Source organism: Rutilus rutilus, assembly GCF_951802725.1.
Source record: "Rutilus rutilus genome assembly, chromosome: 9".
Lineage (NCBI taxonomy): Eukaryota > Metazoa > Chordata > Actinopteri > Cypriniformes > Leuciscidae > Rutilus > Rutilus rutilus.
This window is the reverse complement of record NC_140223.1, coordinates 18657419-18669891: the sequence shown is the minus strand read 5'-3', so window position 1 is coordinate 18669891 and position 12473 is coordinate 18657419. Positions and strand designations below refer to the sequence as shown.

Below are 12473 nucleotides of genomic sequence, written 5' to 3'. Positions count from 1 at the left end.
GGGTAATTACACCAGGCTGTGCATCGTTCCTTTGCTCTTACAGCCGACTTCTTTCACTGCTCTGACCTGAAATCAACAGTGATACACAGCGGGAAACAAACAGAGATGGAGCTTTTCTCTCCATTTTGTGAAGTACCCAACTTGCCCCGATCCACTTGAGTGGTAAATGTATCCTTATCCCGAGAGGGGACACCCATCTAAGCTGTCATCGTGCAGCTGGGGTTAAGTGGATGAAGCCAAATGTTGTCGACCCAGTGTCACGTTCGCTTCAGAAATAAAGGGCTGAACTGATAAGAACGCCAGAGCATTGTAGTCCTGCTGAACGAGTGAACGAGCAAGCGAGCGATGACAGGGTGAGTGGCATTAAATGCAACTCTTCTCTAAACAATCAGTTTAAAAGAGAGGCTCCGTTCTGGCTCTCCAGTTGATTAAAGATGAGATCTGCGATGAGGCCCAGCATCTGGTAACACAATTGAACATTCGGGGAAGCGGTGACTAATGAGCTGCTTTCTCCCTCTGTGCCTGACTTCCATATTGTACTATCCCATGCCATTATGTATGCATGACAAAGAAGGAATCAAAGTTGGGTTTTAATACATGTCTAAGATTTGAAAAATAACAAGTTGTTTTGGTAAGCTAAACCAGGGTTTTTCCTGCATAAAGAATTACGAGGCGGTCGCCTCCGGCTCTCCACAAACTCGGACATACAGTCACACGCTCAGATACACTTTTTCGGTTCTGTTGCGGGTTCCCGACCTGTGTCCATTCTCAAACCGTATAGTTTGCCAATAGTGCTGCGCAGATCATCATAATCTGTGGGTCGGGCGGGCCAAGTAATAAAAACATAACATTCCAATTAATCGTGAGTGGATGACAGATAAATCACTATAATGTGTTGAGTTTAATAAAGACACGGAACTCTCATCACGGTAAAACGCAGTGAACGTGCGTCACTCTTTTACTTTTGTTTTCAACTACGTAATTCTCTTCAGGGAAAACCAATCAAAGGAAAACATATCAGGGCTCGGCATTAACGCTGTCCGGGACACGTGTGTTTTATTCATTTTTTTGAAGGGACAAGTGAAAGAGAATTGCACTTGCACCCTCATTTTTCAATGTAAATTATTTAATTTGATTTGTAACAGCCTAGTGTCTTATTATTCTAATTGAATGTATTGATCAAATTTAAGAATTTGAAATGAAAGATGGAGCATACATTTAATAAAATTAGGGGAAAAATGCCCTTTATAAAGGTAAAAAAATTATTCTGATAAGAGTGTTTTCCAACAGTGATGTAATGAAACATTGACAATTTAAGTTTGAAGGGAGTAAAGCCTCTGTTTAGGCTATTAAGGAAATGTAATTTTGCCAAAAGAAGAACTTTTAATTTAAATAAATGTTCATTTTAAATCAGCCAACTTCAGTGTGATATGTTACCATATTATCATGCTTAACACTGAGAATTTGAATAATTGTAATGTGATGATCAGATGCAGATATCTAAATCAAAGAATATCATAGGTTTAGGTGGTTAGCGGGTGGATTATTTATTTTTAACAGTGGATTCGGGTGACTCAAAGTGCACCAGATTAATGAATTTATCTTTAAAATGTACAAAATGTTCTTCCGAAGGGGCATGCCCCCGGTCCCCCCTAGAGGTACCGAGCTCCACCCATAAAAATACTGTGGGAAACATAGTATATGAATATGAAAAATACATATTCAATTATTACTTATTATTAAAATACATTATCAGGATTTTACCACCTCCGCCTTGTTTTGAGCCAGGAAAAACCCTGGCTAAACTATGGCTCTGAGTTTGGACAAACTAATTCACAGATGAAGAAGAATATTATAAGCAATTTGCACTAAAAGTTTCTTAAAAGTGTTAAAGAATTTAAGATTATAGTAAGTCTTATTTTAGCATTACTTATATAATATTATAGTATTTGTTAATTTGTATATTATTGAATTTCATTTTATATTTGTATTTTTTATCTAATGATAACATTTCATCTAATGTTTACAATTTCTTTTCTTTCAGCTTAATTTCAATAAATGAAAACTATTTTTAATAGTTTTAGCTTTAATAACAGTAACAATGTTTTAAAGTCAAGATGAAATCAAAAGTTATTTACATTTTTAATACACATTCCAGGGCTTAATGCACTTATATTGTGCAAATAAAATGTCACATTTCAGAACTAAACATTTCAAAATCCATTTTAAGTCTAACTGCAGAAAGTGTTTTTGAAGGACAACGTTTCCTAGCCAGTGTCTGTGGTTTGATGTCACTTCCACTTCCTGCTAATTGAATCAACTGTGCCCACTGCAGCATCCGAATCCTTCAATATTGTTTTGTATCTTTTTTCCTTAATTGATGTCTTTGTTGCACTTTAATCTTAACTTCTCTGCAAAAATCTTTAATCTTTGTTTTTGCAGATGTCCTTGAGATTCACAATAATCTCTTAACGGTGGTAGCTACTAGAATGAATTGCAGATAGAAGCAAATTGTTGGCTAATTGTTTTATGTTTATTTCAGTTGTAGTTCATTCATTTAAATGTATCCTACAGTTTATGTAGCATAACTGGTTTACCAAGCAAGCACATTGTGACAAGCCAGAACGGTATCTCAATAGCACTAATTTGATATTACCATCACCATGCTTGTGCTGTCCGAAGATCCACCAGAACAGTTTACATTTTTCACTATTCCAGCAAAGTCCTCGAAGATAATGACCCTGTCAAGCCAGACATGAACTGGCAACGGTGTTTATCCAAAACAAAAACATGGGAACTTGGGGAAAATCCAATGAAATGGATAGAGCAGAGTTTTGGGGGTAATACAGGGACACTACATTCTTAAGACTCTATGGTAATTAAATGGGGGTCAGCAAAGCCACATTTAGAATTTAACCACATTTAGGAAATAAAATATTAATCATGTAAATATACACACACTACCCACTCACAGTTTGGGGTCAGTGCGATTTTTGTATTCCGCAAGGACACATTAAATTAATCAAAAGTGACAGTAAAGGCATTTGTAGTATTACAAAAGATTCTTATTTCAAATAAATGCTTTATTTTAACCCCTTACCCTTTTGAGTTTTAAAGAAGACACTCTGCAGATTTTTGCAAAAGTAAAAGCACTTCAAAAAATGAAAGTATGAAAAAGTTTAAATTTACTGTAAATCAAATGTACTGTACTAAACATTATTATTTTATTATAAAATTACTATAAAATCAAAGCCATATATCAAACCATGCTGTGTGTTCCAAATTCCTGTCCTGCACAGTTCACCTCCAACCCTAATCAAACACACCTGCCTTTAATTTTCAAGTGATCCTGAAGACCTTAATTGGTTGCTTCAGGTGTGTTTGATTAGGGTTGGAGATGAACTGTGCAGGACAGTCGATCGGCAGGAGCAGGATTGGGCACCCCTGGTTTACATGGTTACGCAACATTCAAATTCAAAAAGGTTTTCACATGATGAATTTTGAGTTGGTAAGCTTTTGAATGATACCTAATTTATGATGATTATTTAAAATATGTGACGAAAGAAAGGCAATAAAAAAAAAGAGCGCCAAGCGTCCTGCTAGCAGGACAGTGACAGTTAACTTTCTACTTATCAAAGAATCCAAAAAAAAAAAGTGATCACGGTTTTCACAAAAATTAAGCATTGCAACTGTTTTGAACATTGATTATAAGAAACGTTTTTGAGGCCAAAATCAGCATATTAGAATGATTTCTGAAGGATCATGTCATGTGACACTAAAGACTGGAGTAATGATGCTGAAAATTACACTTTGCCATCACAGGAATAAATTACATTTTAAAATATATTCAAATAGAAAACAACTATTTTAAATTGTAATAATTTCACAATTTTTTTAATGTACTTTTGATTCAGTAGCCTGGAGCAAAAGAGGTTTCTTTCAAAAACGTAAAAAATCTTACTGACCCCAAACTTTTGAATGGTAGTGCATATAAATTACATCAGACTGGTAAACGCTGTGGCAAATCCACAAGTCCGGCTGCACTCAACAAAAATAATGTGATCTGCATACTAAATAATGTTATCTTCATACTAAATATGGAGAAGAGGGCTAGGCTCAAGCCTTCAGCAGTAACCTTCTACTCTTCCTTACTGAATACTGATTCAGCCATCCCTTCCACATGTTGAGTAAATCCCACAGTCGCGGCACAAGGCCGTCCTCCTTGAACTCTAATCTCAGAACATCTCTTATCGACAATGCTGAACGGCATGATTAAAAAGGGAGCCAGGACAATCCAGCCTTCTGCTTGGGATCTCCTTTTCTCCATGGCCTCTGTCAATCACCCAGGTAGCTTCCATATGGCTTTGCCTGGGCGGCCAATTAGACAGCTTCAGCAGTCACCCTTGTGGTGTGTTAAGCACCCTGTGGGCATTAGAGATTCTGTAGAGCCTGTGTATGGTAATGAGGAGAGGTAAAGAGAAAGTCTTCTGGAAGCCCAGTCTGTGAGGAACTGACTTGGTGCTGAGGGCTTTTTTTTTTCTTCTTTTTTTTTTTTAAAGCTGTTAAGAGATGCTGGCTGCTCTCGCTCAGACTGCCACTCCAAAAAGCAAATGGCCTGGGGCCCCAGTACTTCAGCCCCCATTAGCAATGAAACAAATCATAGCGGTTGCAAAGGCCTACCTGTGAAATGTGCACCATTTGTCTCCAATGAACTTCTCTCTGAGCCTGGAAGCTTATTTGCGGAGGTGGAATCCTTCAAAGGTGTACAGACATCTCCACGTATCGACTTAAGACCAGCAGAGAGGAAGAGAAAGCCGCTGTTGAACTGATGAAGTGAGTGATCATTGGGACTACCTGCTTGACAGCCTGGTATCAAAATATAAATAATTCAAACTATATAGATGTACCAAAAAAAAATGCAATGTAATCTTCAAGGCTTTGAGGGCTCATGGACACACAGGCGGTGAAATCTGAGGGTAGTATGAGGGAACTGATGTCGACGATGCTCATTTTCAGGTCTGTGCAAACTGAAGGAATCAGTGAAACAGAAAATGGAAAAATGAAAGCCAAGCTCCTGCTCCTCTATCATGCAGCCATATCTAAAAACAACAGCAAGCAATTTCACACCATAATTGGCAAACATTTTGCCAAAATTAGAAACAAGGAAACAATCTTTTGTACAGCTGTTTTTTTCCTGGCTGACCATGTTAGGAAAATATGACTAAAAAAAAAAAAAATCACGACAGGATGATAAGACAACATTTAAAAGAAAGCAGTTGAAAAGCAAGGCCCTCGAAATTAGATGTTACTGTACCAAGATTGTTTTGCCTCTAGGTTGTTTTATGTAAAACCTCAGGTCGTCGTTATAAAAACACACTTCTTTAATTTATCAGTCAATTAGAAGATGTCACATCCTTAAGTCACAACAATCCTTTATGTTCACCCTGAGTCTTGGGTAAGTGAGCGCAGAACTGTTTCGTTCAAGCAAAAGCATTAGATGATCATGTACGATACTTCAGTCACTCACCAATTATGAATCTCCTGCTGCTGCAGGGAATCTGCTGATCTTGAAAAGGTCCTTGGACCATTTTCTCACTGTCGCAGAGGCATATTTGATAATTCTGAGATATAAGACTACTTAAAACTCAACTATGTCTTATAGGATATATGCACGTCACTCGCTCTCATCACAAGAGTGACATGAAGTGGTGCTGCTGTCATGGCAACGACAAGGCATGAGCTTGATGAGATGCGCTACAAAGGTGGTGCGCAAAGTTGATAAAAAAAAAGCGACTTGAATATCCTGCAGGAAAAGCAGCTCATGTGACCTCGAATAGCCTTGAAAGGAAACTCAGCTGGAGACACATCTGACAGCTGAAACTTCCAGGGCAACATGAAAGAGGCATTTTTGGAGGGTGGGTGACATTCAGAATGTGCTCGAGTCTCGACAGCCAAAACACTGAAATCAAATGTCTGCAAATAACATCTTGCTAAATTCAAACTCTCAAGTCTGTTATGATACTTCATGAGCCAAGGAGTTAACAGTGGCAACTCTGTGCTATATGAAGTGCAAAAGTCTTGCTGCACAATAATAATATAGCTAAATAAACCGCAAAGGATTATATTTTGTGCAAGCCTCAAGGAAAATAACATAGTAGCTGTAATTTTCAGCCATTCACCTGGGCTAAACTGATTTGTGCCAGTAATTATTAACTATGAAATACTGACTGCGCTGGGCTGGGCTGCTCTGAAGGAGAGGTCTGGCAAATTCACTTAAACCACTGACCACACAGAATCAATACTAGACACAGGGGATGGATATGGATATGTCATGCTCTGTGACATTATATTCTGCTCACTGACTGACATATGGATTCTGAAATGGCCTCTAAGAGCACAGCCAATTCTGTATGATTTTATCATTTCATGATTTTGAATGCTTGCTTTTGTTTTTACAATTATTATTGATAGTCCACCATTATACAAGTGTTAGTGAAAGAAATATAATTAGGGCTGTCACCTGTCACAATTCCTAGATTAAATGCGAGTACTCAATTGTTTTCAAAAAGCGGTGTATTCCAAGGACGAGAATCTATGAACCGCATTATTAGTCTGTTTTCTAAGACTGCACGATGTAATAACCATACTATAGCATAGCGCTATTGTGGATTCACAAAGGCTGCGATTCAATTAAAATATATATATGCCCAGCGGGTTTAAAATAATCACTTTAATTACTTACATGCGTGTAGAATATGTGCGTCTCGTTCACAGTAAATGCTGCTCCACCACATAAACTGTCCTTTTGCTGTGAGTTTGGGTTGCTTATAATTTTCATATGAGAATGCAATGGGCGCCATTTCATCAGACTTGTAAGGTAAATCATTTATAAATCTACACCAACACAGGAGAATACATCAATATGTTTCTAAATATGCAAACTGTTCATCGCTATTACAAAATTAATGTTTAAACCCCCCCCTCTGAGTTTGCATTTTTTGATGTCCACATATTCTTGTTTTTACTGACTCCAGCATTTCTTTCGTAAAGAAGTGGCCAAATATTAAAGATTAACTAAACCACAAAAAAATCCAATTACTTGATTAGATGTCAAAATAATCGACCGATTATTTAACACATATATATATATATATATATATATATATATATATATATATAAACACACTGACACTATAATATTTGAAAACCAATAGACCAACAGGTGCATCCCTATTGAAAATACTCCAGAAATCACAGAAGCATGTTTGTTAGCATCACTACTGTTCTTTAATCAATTACTGTACAAAAAGGTTGTTCATTAGTTAGGAAAGTTGAGTGTTGAGTTTGTGAAGGGCTGGTCTCATGGTTGTTGCACAGATTGGCAAATGTCCTGTGAGTGGCCCTCAACACAGAAAGTGCTGAATGATGCCCTTGTCTCAATTCTGTGGAGACCGCTCTCACGGAAACAGACAAATCGTCACACCATGTTGGTTAACCTTCACTACAACAGAGAGTTGTGCTTCTCCGTGACCTATCCATCAACTGATCAGGCATCCAATGAGATCATGCATCTTACTCTGTTTTCTGTCAGGTGCATATGTGCTACCAGCAGCCAGGCACTCAGGCTCCAAACTTGTGCGGGCCTTTGTGTGCCCTTTTAATCGTGTTTGTTCAGTTGCTGTGCACATTCTGTCTATAGGGACGGGCTTTTCATGAAAACAAATGCAAATCAGCAGTACCAGTCCAAAAAGCATTCGCTTCAACCACCTTTGGCCATAATTACATGCTTGTGAATGTTGTGATATCACTGAACTACAGCAGACTCATTGCCAAAGCCAAAACATTAATGTACATCCACTGTTCAGACAAACATGTAGTCCTGACCCAAAAGTATGCCACAAATACAGACGGACACAAAAACAAGTTAGAAAAAGTATTTTATGCTGATTATCCAGTGCTGATTTTTATTTTATTTTTTATTATACCAGTCTGTTGGGGGAAAAAACACATAAACAAGCAATTCTGCAACAAGACGATAAAAGAAGCCTTCTGGAAAGCCATCCAAGCATGCTCACGCCTGCAGCAGACTTTACTTTGCAGACTTTATTACATGCGACATAAATATTCCAGTAAATAATAAATGAGATAAAGTGAATGTCTTTGTTCCTCTGATATACAGCAGAACACTTCTACACACTAAACATTTCAGATTTTGCCAGATATCAAGTATTATTTTCTAGTGTTATATTACCATATATATTAATACAATTTTGGTTGTTTGAGCATGTAAATATAAAATGACAAAGCCATTACACTTACAGCTCATATACTTTCTGATATTTTTTAAGATATTTGGCCATGTTTGACTTTAAATGTCCTTCATAATCACCACAGAAAATGTGAAAGCGTAGATTCCGTATGGGCGTCACTAACCTGATGGGTGAAAAGTTGCTTTTATCAAAGAAATTGCGCACTTATCTCGTCTTCATACCGACGATGAACATGGTGAAGGTGTCTGCTGGATATAGATATTTAATTTAAGAACTGTTACTGTCCGCACTAATAAAACGACGTGAGAAGCAGGCGATTAAAGTGGAGTTGGTTTGGTTCATAAATATTTTCGGTAAACAAACTGTTTTCTGACTCATATTTATCTAAAGACGCATTTACCGCGTTCCCTGGCACAAGCCAATAGCATTTTAGCACAGGCTATGAAGGAACATTTCATTGGGTGCAGCCAGCTACACACGCCCCCTTCAATGTTGAAGCGGGACTGTCACTGAACCAAGGCATCAAATGAGGATCTGCCGATCGAACGAGAAGAGGATCGTTCAGTTCTGCAAATGAATCAGTCTCGTTCAAAATAAGATGAGACAGATGGTGGGAGAATTATGAATGCTTAAAAATGACCACCATACAAAATTAAAACGACGTACGACAGTGTTGAAGCTCTTAATATATTTACACAGTTATTATGGATGGACCCTTTACACAGACTGTGATGACGTGTTTTAACGGTCTTCGTAAATCTTGCCACGTTTTTTATATATATATATATATATATATATATATATATATATATATATATATATATATATATATATATAATATATATTTTTTTTTAATGTATGTACATTTATAACACTATATTTGTATTATATTACGTCACAGCCGGCTCTGAGCCGCGACAAATGCGGGAGGCAACGAGAACAAAAGCGAATTAAGAAGTATTTATTAACAAATACATTGGGTTTTTTTTAGGGGTTTTAGGGGTTTTTTTTGTTGCTATTTGCGCAAATAAAAAAAAAATAAAAAAAATGTATTCTCTGATTCACCACTATAAAGATTTACCCAACTATGAAGACTTCCGCTTCTGAGAAACTATGTGAAAAGAGTCAATTGTTGTTATTTCTATTGCTTTTATCAACAGCTTGATAATTGTTGCACTAAACAGTGGAGAACACCAGAGATGATAATGAAATTGTCTTGCTGCTGGTATTTGTATAGAAAAAAAAAAACTCTTAAACTCTCTTTCTGGGGTAGGCCTCTTGTTAGATTTGTAGATTCGCAAATTCTAACAAACCATTAAAAGACTCGGGAGTCTGTGAAACGGTTGAGTGAACGACTCCATGGTTCGTTCAAAACACAAAAGACCATGGAGCAAAAAACACTCACTAATCGCCACCTAATGGCCTAACAATGTAACAGCCAGAAAGGCCACCCGAGCTTATGAGTGAAAGAATCTTTTAGGGCCACAAATTCAAAAGTTTTCAGTCACTGAGATGAATCAAAATTCCCATTAATAGCGTGCAGTTCAGTTTAAAGTTTTATTGCATTAAGTAGCCTAAAGGAGGAAATATCCATATAGGTATAAAAGAAGCGTTGTGTTGACATACATAGCCTACAATATTCACCCATTATGGCACTATATTATCATAAAGCAGTCGAGAACATTAGGGCTTTAAATAAGAATTTGATCACTTTTGTAAAACGTTGCTGTTTTGTAAACTCACACATTGAGAGCAAAAAATAACTGTGAAACCGACTTTTTTTTTTTATAGCACAGACTCACTTGCCATTATCCACCAGGGGGTGCAAAAATAACACCCATTCCACCCGCTTATCTTCAACCAAAAGCCCTCAATTTCAGCCTTATTTCCGTACTATCAAGGAGGATTTCAAGTCGTTCAGAAAATCAGTTTCATTCAGTGTAAGAGCTGAACCAGATGCTGCAAAGTTTAGGGCACACATGTTGCACACACCAATGCATTGTAACGTGTGACTTGAGCACACATATCACCTATAAAACAGAACCACCTTAACCGTTGTAGTCCATATACAACTGAGGTTAATTACACTTTAATAGATTAAGATTCAATATTTGACTTTGAATGTCCTGTTTGGAACCACTATAGTCATAGAGCAAAACAATTAATCTATAAGTTTCTTACGTCACATGCGTATTCTTCATTTTCTGTCTGTCATTCTCTTCTATGGTGATTTTTTCATAAATCTGAATGCATATGCAACAGCACACCAGATTTTGTCATTGCAACTCACCCGTGCCCAATGTGATTAAACAAGCACCACTTATGTAATAAATTATTTCAAAGAATGGTCTAATTGTCATGCAAATCATGCCGTGTTCATTGACTATCAATTGTTGCTGTGACTAATACAGAACATTGGGGGGATGTGCTAATTTACTTTAAAATTCATTTGAGACACAAGGCTCCTATGTTTCAAATTGTAGCCTACATGATATTCAAGTTGAGCGGATTTATAGCCGATCTGGCATGCTGCTTCAGGAGGCTATCTATGATTCTGCCGTGTGTCCACATAATTAAAATGATGAACCAAACAAAGCATTAAAGTCTCACGATCTACAGCAATTCCCCATGCAATCCAATCCATCACGTGTTGAAAAAAAAAACTAAATGTAGAATAGACCGTAACTGCAGCAATGGTGCGAATCGTCTTACCTGTTTTAAAGATCGCCGTTGTTATGCCTCCTATAACAATATCAATGGTGTTTATTCTTCTGTTGGTGTTTTATTTGGCTTGATGTGAGCTTCACTGATCAGCTGTTGTTTTATAAGCACTGCGCGCGAGCCCTATCAATTCCCGCCGTTCCCTAGTGCCCGGTGCAACGCTGTTGAACACGATTAAAGAAAAAATAAAACCTTAGCGAGCGGTACGCCGTCAAAAACTACTTTCGAAGGCCACTTCATCTTAATTCTTTCTCCGTATATATCCGTATGATGTGAGCGATGCGGGGCAAACGCACGCTGTCAAGGAAAGAAGGGGAAAATCCGCATCCCAGTGAGAAATAAATGAATCCTCTCTCAAGTCAAATTAAGTCAAACATCGGTTGGAGGGCTTCTTTTGCTCTGTTTCTTTCACTTTCCTTCTTCCTCTTTCCAGGGATGAGTACCCTTAAATAGCGGTTTTAAACGCGTGTAATAAGAGCCCGATAGCTCTGCTCTCTTCTCTCTTCTGCTTCAGGACCTGCACTGATACAGCGCACACTCCTTCACGCTGCTCTCTTCTCCACACACACGATCTCCCACACTGCTCAAAGCATCTCTGACTTTGTAGGATTTCGTTGCCAATGATCTAAATGCAGGTTAGACTGGCAAATATACGGATGGGAATAGAAAATAATTTAATGACTCTGACTAATGACTGCATATGATTCCATTTTTTTATCTTAATGATTAAAAGTAGCATAAATATCACACTGTTTACTGTTGTTTACTACCCTCAGAAGTCTGTTAAAAATAGTGATCAATTGTATTTCAACAAATAGGCTAAACTTCTTTCAAAACATGTTACAGACTTTGGAAACTTTTTAGACGTGACATAATCCAGTAATTTGTTCTGACTAAAATGACTAAGACATAAATGTTCAGTCAAATTTAATTCATTCATTCATTTAGCCATTATAAATTAGTCTACTGATTACAACTATGGAATATAATTAAAGGGATAGTTCACCCAAAAATGAAAATGTTGTCATCATTTGGCTACTCACCCTCAAGGTGTTCCAAACCTGTATGAGTTTCTTTCTTCTGTTGAAACAGACAGTTTACAGTTGCCATTGACTTCCATATGTTTCCTTTTATGGAAGTCAATGGCTACCATTAACTGTCTGGTTACCAACATTCTTCAAAATATCTTCTTTTGTGTTCAGCAGAAGAAAGAAACTCATACAGGTTTGGAACAACTAGAGGGTGAGTAAATGATGACAACATTTTCATTTTTGGGTGAACTATCCCTTTAACAACATAGAATGTGTAGGTACCTGTGTAGGTAATGTATACACACCATCGGGGTGGTGTGGCGCAATGGATAAGACACATGCCTTTGGTGTGAGAGACCCGGGTTCGAATCCACTGTGAGACACCAATGTGTCCCTGAGCAAGACACTTAACCCCTAGTTGCTCCAGAGGCGTGCGACCTCTGACATATAT

The 12473-nt window shown here is 37.5% G+C and overlaps 1 protein-coding gene across 1 annotated transcript in view; it reads right to left on the bottom strand.

The window, feature by feature from the left end:
- The window catches only part of grik4 (glutamate receptor, ionotropic, kainate 4), a 426911-nt gene extending 415396 nt beyond the window's left edge, over positions 1 to 11515 (bottom strand). The window contains exon 1 of the mRNA XM_084418348.1: positions 10983 to 11515. The gene's annotated coding sequence lies outside the window, so the exon portion shown is untranslated. The remainder of the gene's footprint in view (positions 1 to 10982) is intronic.
- Positions 11516 to 12473: the final 958 nt, after the last annotated feature.